Consider the following 13,008-nt stretch of genomic DNA (forward strand, 5'->3'; position numbering starts at 1 on the left):
TGAAACTCTCGAACTACAGCCTCAAATGTGGCTGCTACACAATCGTTGACCACAACCATCGGTGCTAGAAAGGATGGTCGTCAACAGGGTGGATCTTCTATATCTGAAAGTCCACGTGGCAATCATTCCTTAACATTGATTTTGGCTCTAAAAGCTAATAATCATCATCAATCGGTTACACCTCTAAAGGCCCCTCAACCCCTAGGTGTGGTCAACAGTAACATCTCCATAATGACTGAAACTCCTCGTGACAATGAATGTCTTCAGTTTCAATCATATATGACACTTATTAATCATCAACTACTCTTCTATATGAAAACTCTCAAACTGCAGCCTCAAATGTGACTGCTACGCCATCGTTGACCACAACCATCGGTGTCAGAAAGGATGGTCGTCAACAGGGTGGGTCTTCAATTTCTGATAGTCCACGTGGCAATCTTTCCTTAAGACCGATTTGGCTCTAAATGCTAATAGTCATCATCAATCGGCTACACCTCTATAAGGCCCCTCAACCCCTACATGTGGTCAGCAATAATATCTCCATATTGAGTGAGACTCCTCGTGACAATGAATGTCTTCAGTTTCAACAACATATGACACTTATTAATCATCAAGCGGTTACTCCTCAAATTCTTCAAATGGACAACATATTATTCTCCTCAATTAAGATAACTTCCCTCTCCAACAAATGTTTTCAGTTTCATCCATCCATCAAGCCGTTGCACCACATAACGCTCACCATTCACTACAAATGTTAGGCGGTCACATCTCTTCGGTTTCAAGAACTCCTATTGGTAGTGATTGTCTTCAAGCGGTTACACCTCTTAATATAATGAGTTATAGTAACCATCAAGCACTTGGTTATCAAGCAGCATTATCGATTTAGGAACAATTGGGCAAAATTCAACCTTATCCAAAGTTGTTACGAGAATTGTTAAGTAATGATGCTACAAATATATGACAACTATAGCTCCTCAAAACGCAATGGTGATTCGATTAGGGATCCTTTAGGTGATTGAAGATAGTTGGGACCATCTTAGTGTTGACAACAAAGTACTGATCTCTACACTTTTCGTCGAACACACCGACCCGCCAATTGTAGTGACTTTTATTATTCTAGATATTGCACATTTTGCATCTTATTTAGAATCATGTACTTTTGTGTTTATTCCAAGGGAGGCTAGGGGGGTCCGATCCTTGACGTGTAGGACTATTTGGCTTATTTCCACTCCATGGTTTCTAGGTGCATGCAATTTGGAATCCATGCGTACTACACATTTTTATCAGTAAAGATTTGCTTACCCAAAAAAAATCCCTATTAGAAATATAGGCTCATTAGGTTCTAGATATCGTAGATATAGAGGTTTATTGTATTGACGATAGGGGTGAAATAGGGCTGGGTTGGGCAGGGTTTTTTAAAACCCTAGCCCAACCTTGAGTCCTCTTAGCTCAACCCAAGCCCTAGGTTGGGTCATATAAGGTGCTAGGCGAGCGCGTGAGATATCGGGTATGAGCGTATAAATCGAATAGTTACAGTGTTCAAAGCTAGATGATAAATACTAATTAGTTACATTTCCAATGATCATCAATAACTATCAAAAATGGTATTACGATAAGTATTTCACCATAGGCCTTAGCCTCAAAGTGATCAAAGGATCGAGTCCGAATATCCTCCTGACAGTAACAATCATCCAGGACACCGTCGCCATGTTCTCAACCGGCCTCGGTTCCTCCTCACGCTCATCGTACCGAGTGAACTCCAAGTCTGCGAGATATCCGTCACGCACATAATCTAAAAATGTGCGACGGGGTTAGCTCAGGCGGTGAGGATGGGAATGCCTCCTTAGGGTCCAACCTTAAATCTCCCAAATGGCAATGAGAACCTCACATTAGAGCTCATAATGGAGTGAACTAACTCCACCATAGCTTGGCTTTAAAGCTCCATCTACTCCCTAGGTTCCAAGAGAGATCTAGGTCAATCTCTCCCATTACCCAACCCCTTTTTGAAATCCAAAATAGAAGAAGGAAGAAGTTTACCTACCCCCAAGATGAGAGCTCCACGATTTTCGCCAAGAGATGGGGTCTCCACCTTCCTCCAAGCCTCTCTCTCCTTCCTCTTTCTCTTTCTCTCCTCTTTCTCTCCTCTTTCTCTCCTCCACGATTTAGGGTAGAAGAGGATGTTGAAGGAGAAGTAATGTTCTCTCCCCTCCTCCTCTCTTTTATAATAAATGGGTCTATGGGTACCCTTAGTCAAATGGTCATGAGGCCTAATGGGTCAACCCATTAGTCCTATGCGAGTAAGTGGATGGAATAACCCATCATTGGTTCAATAGGTTATATGGGCCTGCCCACAACCTTAATTAGGGAAAAGCCCATTCTTAGATGGGTTCATATGAGATGGGTCTAGGTCCCCAATGTACTTCCTAAAGGCACGTGGGACCCGAACTTAAATTATTCCCTTCTCTCATGAAATAGCTCGAGCGGTTCAAGCCGGACCCGCACCGAGGTTACCAAGGAAAGAATAATTAATAAGACTTGAGGCTAGAACTTACTTTTCCCCTGTCATGGTTTATTACCCATGACCCGAAACTTCTCGCCACGGCAATGCTAAGCTCATCACCGAACGAAATATCCAATCGAGGTGACGGTCCAGGATGCTCTCTCCGAACTCCTCGCTTCCCTGGCTGGTACTTGGAGGGTAATCGACGAAGTCGCCGTCAACGAACTTTCCCCGGCGGTTGAGGAATCTTTCCTCCACAGGCAAACCCGTCGTGGTCAACGATTTTGTAGCTAGGTTTGACCATCATGGAGAACAGTCACCAAAGATACATGGCAATGGTATCTACACGTCACGAGAAGAAATGATATTTAATTATATCCCGGATAACATCTCCCAGCCCAACCTTGCCGGGCTCATCCCAACTCACTGGCCCTAATTGACCCTGATCGAGCCGGGTTGGCCTTGATTGACTTTGAAATTTAGTAGCCCAGCCCAACCCGGCCCTTATTGACTTTGATCGGGCCGGGCTGGGCCGGGTTGGCCCTGTTTAACTCTGAAATTTTGTAGGACTTGGTTGACCTTGACAATTATTTGGCTTATTTCCACTCCATGGCTTCTAGGTGCATGCAAAACGGAATCCATGCGTACTACACATTTTTATCAGTAAAGATTTGTTTACCCAAAAAAAATCCCTAGTACAATTGTAGGCTCGTTAGGTTCTAGATATCGTAGATATAGAGGTTTATTGTATTGACGATAGGGATGAAACAGGGCCGGGTTGGACTGGGTTTTTAAAAAAACTAGCCCAACCCTGAGTCCTCTTAGCTCAACCCAAGCCCAACCCGGCCCTAGGTTGGGCTGAGATATCTTAGCCCAGGCCCAACCCTGTCGGTCTAGCCCATCCTGGCCCTAATTGACCCTAATTGAGCCTGGTTGGACCTAATTGACCCTGATCGAGCCGGGTTGGCCCCGATTGACTCTGAAATTTAGTAGCCCAGCCCTGATTGACCCTAATCAGGCCGGGCTGGGCCGGGTTGGTCCTAACTGACTCTGAAATTTAGTAGGACTTGGTTGGCCCTGACTTGCCCTGCTTTTTTGTAGTTTACGTCATCCTACGCATTCAAAAAATGAGACACATGCCATTGGGTATTGGTTTGTTTTATACTCTATTGACTATTAGACCTTTTTTGGGTTAAAAAATTTAGTCCAATTAAAATTATAAATATTTTTGTTTAATAGATAAATTAGCATATTTTTTTTGGTAAACCAATACATAATTAGATAACTAAAAAAATTGTGCAAAATGAAAATATTAAATTGTAAAGCATAACCTGACACAGGATCGGGCCGGGCTGGGCTTAGCCCGATATGATGCCTCAACCCTAGCCCAGTCCGACCCTGACCCAGGACCTGAAAAATTCAACCCTAACCCAACCCCAGGGTTGAAAAATCCAGCCCCAGCCCTATTCGGGCTCAGGGCGGGCTTGGGCCAACAGGGCCAAACTACGATGTATATCTTTCTTTTGTTAGCCTCCCTCCTTCCCCCCTCCTCCCCACCCCCACACCACCTGTTTAGGTTCGATCAGTCGTATCGGCCATGATTGGTATTGATACAATACCGATATGGATTGGTAGTATCCTTCAATAAAGAAATGTTTTTTGAATTTTGGTCTGATTGGGACCTTATACGATTTGATATCAATACAACAACGATTAATACCAATGCCAATAACATGCACTAAAACGCTGCTCTCCACACACAAGCACACACACAAAAGAACTACCCAATAAAAGGTTTGATTTCTTTTTCTTTTTTTTTTTATAAAAAATCCCTAGATAATGAATTAGAAAGGTTTGGATCATAGTTTTTAGATGGTTTGAATTAGAAAGGTTTGGATCATAGTTTTTAGATGGTTTTAGTATGTTTCTCAAAATACCCTCTCGAAACCCTCTTGCACGCATTTGAAACCCTATGGTGAATGAGAATCCATTTACCGTGGCTTAAGGAAAACTCAAACTAATAAAAAATAAACTTTAAAAGAAAAAAAAATAAAACTGCTGAATCGAATCAAACGGTTCACAAAAAAAAAATGTTCTCAGAAATTGCCCAAAATTTATCCAATGGAAGAGTGCAGTCCTTGATGAGTATTGAACCAAATAAGAGGCCAGGTTGATTCTATTATTAAGGCAAAAGAGCTACCAAATAAGAGGCCAGGTTGATTCTATTATTAAGGCAAAAGAGTTAATCGGAGTGAGCTTCGGGGGTACTCTCTGATGCCTAAGGCATATCTCAAGGAAACAACAGTAGAACAAGAGAGCAGTAGACTTAATAAGATTGTATGATTTCACTTGCATACTTCGAGTATTACAGTTCTATACTTCTATTTATAGGATGATGAAGTAATGTCTTGAGTTCATGTAGTCTTGAACTCATGCTGAACACGTACTTTTGAGTTTGGGCGGGAGATCTGAGAGGGAACCATTGAACAGAATTTGTCTCTTCTTCTGGCTGACATTTTGGAGAGTCCCAAGTTGGTTGGCCACGTTGAAAGCTTTGGTCACGAGTTTGGTGTGAGGAATCTGGTCTAAACGGCTTTCTTATGGCCTCGAATTGATCGTATGTGGGCTTGCTTAAGTGGCTTCGGGCTTAAGTCCTTGCCACGTGATGCCTACTCATTGGTGAGCCAATCTTATATGTATCATAAGTCTCCAACTCCTTTAACTCTGTAAAGAATCAAAGCAGTAAAATATTTTTTATAAGCCTCATAGCACCCATTCATTGGTGTCCCAATCTTATATGTATCAATTATTATTATTTTGATTCGACTATTGACTCGAACCAATTTTTTGAATAACTCTCTTGCCCTCCCCACACCTTCATGGCATAATTAAGGATACAAGGGTAAAAGGCCCCATTTGGAAGAATTGTATATTGTCATAAGTTCTTGGATGTGGTTCGAGTAAGTTTCATCCAGTTCACAAAAAGAATGATCTTATGAGACCTATTATAATATCTTAAATTTAAGGTCAATCAACCATGCAGTATTAGCCATCCCCCCTAAACCCCAAAATATTTTTAATCTGTACATGAAGGAATACACTAAAAGGGTGTATTCAAGGCACAAGTCTAGAGAGAGTCATAATGTAGGCAGCCTTACCCTTGCTTTCAGGGAAAAACTGTTTCCAGACTTGAACCCATGACCACTTGATCACAATAGAACGACCTTATCGTTGCACCAAGGAATACACTACAGTATTATCTTGAGATAAAGGATAAGGGGGTTGAAGATCAGTGAGGGACAACATTTTAAGATCACAAACCCATTTCGAAATGTTTTCTCTGATAAAATAAAATAAAAAGGATTAAGTTTACTTCAGCGAAATAATATCTAGTTCCTATGGTTCCAGACAAAATAAAAGGTGATGGCTAATATATCAAAAAATCACTGGCAATTAGATTTAACACTAATTTCCCTATCAAAGAGGACAAGAGAGAAATCAAGAATCAAACTAGCAGAGATAGCTTGAGTATGACTGATAACCTGAGCTAGCGTAAGTTCTAAGCGGCTTCGGTTGCAACAACGAACTACTCCGGCGAGCTGATCGAGTCCGGTGAATCTTCACGTATGTGAGTGTACGTGAACGATTCACAGCCGTTCAAATGGAATATTCTCACAAAATAGATTCCATCTAAATGGCTGTGAGTCGCTCACGTACGCTCACGTGAAGATTCCCCTCTCACGAGCTGATCCTCGCCTATGGAGGGAGTTCTTGAATATCATCTGCTCTGATTTTGTTGATACTCTATGTTCCCTTTCTTCCCCTCTTCCCCCCCCCCCCCCTCAGTATCTTTTTATGCATTTTATGCATGCATCTTTGTGGACATTGTAGGCGGTGCAGTTATTTGATGGGAGGTCTTGATCCTGTGCATGAAATTGACGATCACCTATTGGAGAAGAGTGTCATGTATGCATATCTTAGTAAGTAACCCTAATTGTAGCGCCCCTAAATTCGGGTTAAAGGTATGGATGCAGACCCTCATGGGCCACTATTAAATATCGGTTAAATTCATTTTTCAGTTACTTTTAAATGTGAAATCTATGAACATACATCAGATAATATGAGAGACATCAGAATATCGCAACGGAATAACTATAAACATTTGTAAACGCTGACATCAGCCATCTCATATGATAAAAATCTACCTATCATTTCAGTTCTAAATCTATATTTGTGTATCTACATCAAAATACTATCTATCATATATACATCTCAAAATATATATACATAAAAAATGATCTCTAATCTATCTCTCATCATCTACTTGGAAGGTCGGACACCCTTCCCTCTAGATCTCCGGATACAATCTGCACACTGACACACTATGTGTGCATGCTCTGTAAAAATAGTTTTAATTATGATGTGAGCTAACTAGCTCTATGAGAAGGAATACAATTCATATCATGCTCATGAATATAAAAATCATGCTATGCTATAAAAACTGGTGCTATTAACATATTGTAATCATAATCTGTAAATCTAGCATACTATATCTGGTCATTCAAATAGGTGTCATGCACGATACTCATAAACAATGACAAGGTCGTTTATTTGTTACTCTGGTTAAGGAAAATGGTGCAGACATCCTATTCTAGAGGGAGAAAATCGATGACGAATAACAAAACAGTGGCATAAATCACGATAAAATTGGGTAGATAGATTTGAGAAGACATGGTGAAAAGGATTCCTTGCAAATCCAACCGGCAATGCAATATAACTGTTAATCCGAGCCCGGCGGGAATTGAGAAGACATGGTGAAAGGGATTCCTCTTCAGGGAGTGATGAAGATAAATGTTGATGGTGCTAATAGAGCTAATCCGAGCCCGACAGGAATTGGTGGTGTCAATCATGACTACTATGGCCGTGTCTTGTTCTGTTTTGCCGATGGCCTTGGCTCTAATTACGCTTGTGTAGCGAAAACTGCAGCAAACAGAAAGGCCCATCTAGTTGTTCAATCCTGGTGACTTGGGGTGTCAATCGGTCGGTTTGGTTCGAATTTTTTGGTTTCAGTATGATTTTTAGGGAAATCGAAACCGAACCAACAAGGATTTTTTGGTTTCAGCTCGATTTTGGTTTCGGTGCGGTTTGGTTTCAGGTCGGTTTCAATTTATGATACCGGATTGATAGCGGTTTGGATACGGTTCGGTACCAGGTTTTTTAAAACAAGTTGGGTTCGGTTTGTGCCTATTTTCTTCTCTCTCTTTTCAACTACATAAAATATTTCATTAGTCCCACATTTAAAAAGGAGATCAATGGAAGAAACATTGTTACAAATCAATTTTCCTATTTTCATAACCTCATACTCATTGATTTGTAACAATTTCTCTTACAACCATTATTTTGCTCACTAATATTAAAATCAATTCAATTATTCATAATCTGATACTCATTATTTTTTTATCGGTTTCATTCGGTTCGATTTTTTGTTTCTTATCGGTTGGTCCAGTGCATTCTGATTTTCAATCGGTCTCGTCATACCCCAATCCAATAAGGATCGGTTCGGTTCGATCTCGGGTTTTTCGATCGATTTTAATGGTTCGAACTAGGTTTTGACACTCTTACTGGAAAGCAATTAGATGGACCTCGCATAAATATGTTCTCCAGACACTAGTAGAGCAACATTAAATACTTTGTTTGTTGACGTAACACTTAAAAATTCAACCCTTATGTTAATCAAAAATATACAAAAAAAAAAAAAAACAAAGGACTTAGGCTTTTTTCTTTCTTTTTTTTAGTGAAGGGACTTTAGTTACTGGGGAAAAATAAAAAATCTCACTCATGTTCCCCAACTCAATACATTGTAAGACAGTTACCCAAAAAAAAAAAAACATTGTAAGACTAGTCCCACCCTTAGTTAGTAAGTTCGGGAACGGATACGTACGGCAATTAAACGGACTAGACGGTAATAATATTTTTCAAAAATCCGACTTCATAAAACGCATACTGTAATAATACGGTACGCATTTAATACAGATATAATACGGCATAGATGGCAATAATACTTTTAAAAAAAATGGACATATATTCATTATATAACATGCATTCATCACCTAATAAACAAAATAATATCATGATTTTATGAACTAAAATAAACACAATAATATAATATGCTATATAACATCTCTAAGATTATCATTTAATATACCAAAATATCAATAATCTACAATAAATGAATGTAGATTGTCTGAAAATGAGATGAGCAAGTTGATTATCTTATCATTAAATCATTCTTCCAACATTACATTTCTTTCTATCTACAATGAGATGACCATATATTTTTAACCAGATGTGTTCTTGTGAAGGGGGATGAGTTCCCACTAATTAACCAACATAAGACAAGAGGGAGAGTTTCAGATATGGATCTCCACTGTACACATTAGCTACAAAAGACAGAAAAACAAGAATAAAATAGAATAGAGATTGAGCCGTTCCCGCCAATATCACACCAGATTCATTTGCTTCACTACCACCATCAAAGTTCAAAGACCAGAGAAACAAGAGGAGAGTACAAGACTTAAGTGCCGCTTTGTTGAACGGAGATGGGGAGGATGATTGGAGATGGAGGGTGGCTACTGTTGCGGCAACAGTGTTGCCTGCGGTTGGATGTTCAACGCAAATCGAAAGGGACGAAAGGAAAAGTGAAATCGTTCCCCTAAATTCTAATCTTTTGGGTATTTTTTTTTTTTTTTAAATGTATAATATGCGTATTATATAAGTATAATACTTGAACGATTAAAAAATGCATTTTTTTATAAAAATACGGGGATGGAGTATTATATATTTAAAAATTCAGGTACGCATATAATACGCGTATTTACTAACTAAGGTCCCACCCCATTCTCCCCCATTTTCCCCTCCAATAAATGGGGTCTTAAAGATCCTGCGGTCCATATTCTTCCACGCCAGCATAGCTTTTGGAGGGAAAGCTCATCCTTATCTCAACTAATCCGTTCACCAAGTGGGTGGGTGAGTACCAGCAGCACTTTACAAGTGATATTTATCATCATGGCCATGCATGCTACAACATGATGACCCCCATGGACACATACATGATATATACCTATATATAAAACACGCATGTGTTCTTCCAAGCTGACACGTTGGATTACCAATGGAACTCGCAAGTCGCAACTGGTCCGAGACAACCGACTCATTTCCCGCCAAAGATGCCTTACGAGTTACGTGGAACCCACTCGTTAGTCTTCCCGCCAAAGCCCGCCTATTTTCGCGGTTGTTCCATACGATCGATTGACATGTCAGCTTGTCACAGTAGACAAGTGTATGACAAATAAAAGAAACAGCTTTGTTAATGAGTTTGTTTTATAGCCGACCCCGCCGCTCTCTGTAACCACCGTTGTGTCCGGTGAATGTAGAGGGTTCTCGGCCTCATAACGCGCGGTGACTCAGTGTATCGATGAAAAAACATCAAGTATAGATTCCTTCTAATGAAGTTAACCATCACAATTGATCTCACATCATCCATGGAACGTGGAGTCAATCAACATAATAGACGAGTTCAAATCACTTTCAATGACATTAATCACCACAATTGATCTCACATCATCCATGGAATGTAGCATCGATCAGCACAATATATGAATTCAGATCTCTTTCAATGACATTAACCACGAGAACTGATCTCACGTTGTCGATGGAGTGTGGTGTCAATCAGCACAATAGACAAGTGTATGACAAATAAAAAGCCTCTTTGTAACCGTCGTCGCAATGCAGGGTCAATCATAGTACGGATGAAAACAGTAAGTCCATATCGATTTCATCTAATAACATTACCAACAATGATGTTAACCACGATAATCAATTTTGGAATCATGCTCAAACGCATCAACAAGAACAATAATTTTTACATTCATAAGGGATGGGGTGATCATTTCGTCTCCCTTTGTGTCTGGCACAAACGCCACATTGCAGGGCAGGGTTCTTTTTCTCATTATTTACTTATATTAAGGACAATAGATCGTTGATGAGTCGTGTAGCTCCTACACTAGTGTGAGTGCCAATGAGAATGCACGCAAAAGCATCTGCATATATGAAAATTTTTATTTCACTAGGGGCTAAACGGTAATTTTGTACACTCTTGTGCCTAGGCACTAGAACCATGACCTAGCAGTGTTAATAATACGACACCTCCTTAGAATAGAAACCATTTTTACTTGTCACCCCCTAAAGATTCAAAGAAATAATTCCTTTTTTACCTTTGCATAAACAAATTAAGCAATATCAAGCACAAACCAGTAAAACTCAATAAGCCAAGTAAAGAATAAAAGTTGCTTCTCCCCTCTTTATATTTAAAAGATCTAATTTAGTTATTCTCCCCTTAAAATATAATTTTTTTAAACTAAAAATAAAAATAAAAAAAATCTCAAAATGAAAGCACCTGAATTTTTCAAAGACTCTTTACAAAAATAAACTTTTTTAATTCAAAATCAATACTTTTGTTTATGAAACAATCCTTTTTAGCTCAAACTTATATATTTTTCTCCCTTTGGCATTATCAAAAATAATTCGATAGAAAAATAAGAGAGAGATATGAGGAGAACCATATAAAGCTTAGGGAATGTAGAACCATTCCAAAAATTGAATATGTGCCACAATATGAAAGAAATTTGAAAAAAAAAAAAAAAAAAGGGGAACTTTACACGTACCTCCCCTGAGGTATCAAGTAATTATTTAAACACTTGTAAGTTTTGCATATTTACGTGTACCACTCTTACTTTCCAAAATAATTAACAAGTAAACTCACTCCGTTACTTGTTCCTGTTAGTTGCGAATGGTAATAGTGTTTTAGACAAGCACCTAGCAGATTTGAAATTGAAAGTTTTAAATTTATGTCAATAAATACACGAGTCAACATGGAACTTAATTAAATTCTTATTTTTGTTTAACATTTAGAGAATTGGAAAAGTTGGATAAAACATGAGAAAACAATAAATTACACCTGAATTGTGGAATGACCGAATGAGAGCTTTTCTTCTTAATTGGTTCATTTTTTTCCTCATTGGAATTGTAAATCCAGCCTTTTCTTTTCCTTTGAATCTGGTATGGTCATATGAGGGATTTTTGTGCAGGGAACAATGTGAAGGAGCAAATGAGAAAGAAGGAGATCTTGGAGTTCAATACCAATTTTTTTTTTTTATTTGAAATTTTGAACCCAAAAAACAAATCTGATGGCTTTTTTTCTTTTCATGGCTTCCAAACATAGCCTAAAGTAAAATAGGAAGGAGGGAGGAAAATTAACTAGGGGTGGAAATGGGTTGGCGGCCTTTCTTCATTGTTGGCAAACAAGGCCTGAGTTAAAGGAACCCACAGCCCATCATGATTTTGGACTCGAACCCCTTGACATCAAGGGGCCGACCAGCATAGCCTTATTGGTAGAATCTCATACTAAACAATCCCATTTTCTTTTCTTTTCTTGGCATCCAAACATAGCTTTAGTGGTAAAATCTCATAAACGGCCTAGTCTAGGGTTGGATTTGGGCCCATATTGACCCAAGTAAAACCCAGTTTCGTGCAGAGACTTGCAAGCTTTTCTGCAGGAGGAAATTATAGGCATGATAGGTTAGGTTGTTTTCCAATACATATCCAAGTGTTTGCCACATAACCCTTTTGCTTATGATTCAATTTGTGGCTTAAAGATCACATAATGGAAATAAAATCAAAAGCCATTATTGACAAAAGAAAGCACAAATAATTCTAGATTGATGGTGATTGAGAAACTTTTTGCATCTATTAGTGAAATAAACTACTTAACTTTTGTTATCTTTTTACTGTTAGAAACAATTTCTAGCATTATCCTTGCCATATGGTGGGAGGAAAAGGTCAAAAAGAGTCCAGTTATGGATGGCTCAATTGCACAAGTCAGCCCAAGTGTGCAACTCTTTGATACCCTATCCATTCCCTTGGCTAGAGTCTAAAGGGTAGGTGTTAGGTGCCAGGTACTTGATCGTTCCATCAAAAGCTCCAGAACTGATGGAACGCGTTAAATTAAATTCATTAACCTATCTCATAGCTAGGTTGATCCAGTCTAGTACTCATACACTAGGTCGAGCCCCGTTAGACACATAATAGAACAAACATGTTGTTTAGGCATTGGGGATTTGTTTATCCATGGAGTTCAGAGTTCGGAGTTTAGAGGGCTTTCATGTTTTGCATGTACAAAAGACCGAACTTAGTTGTTTGAAGGGAAAGATATGGATGTGTTAGATCGATATGTCAAAAGCTCCTGAGCTGATGTAACACGTTAAATTAAGTTTATTAATCTATCTCATACTAGGCTGATCCAATCTAACACACATACACTAGATCGAGCCCCGTTAGGCACATAACAAAAGGGACATGTTTAAGCATTGGGGATTTTCTTATCCACGGAGTTCAGAGTTTGAGTTTAGAGGGCTTCTATGTTTTGCATGTAAAGAAGACAGAACTTAGTT

This window comes from Telopea speciosissima, chromosome 11, assembly GCF_018873765.1.
Source record: "Telopea speciosissima isolate NSW1024214 ecotype Mountain lineage chromosome 11, Tspe_v1, whole genome shotgun sequence".
NCBI lineage: Eukaryota > Viridiplantae > Streptophyta > Magnoliopsida > Proteales > Proteaceae > Telopea > Telopea speciosissima.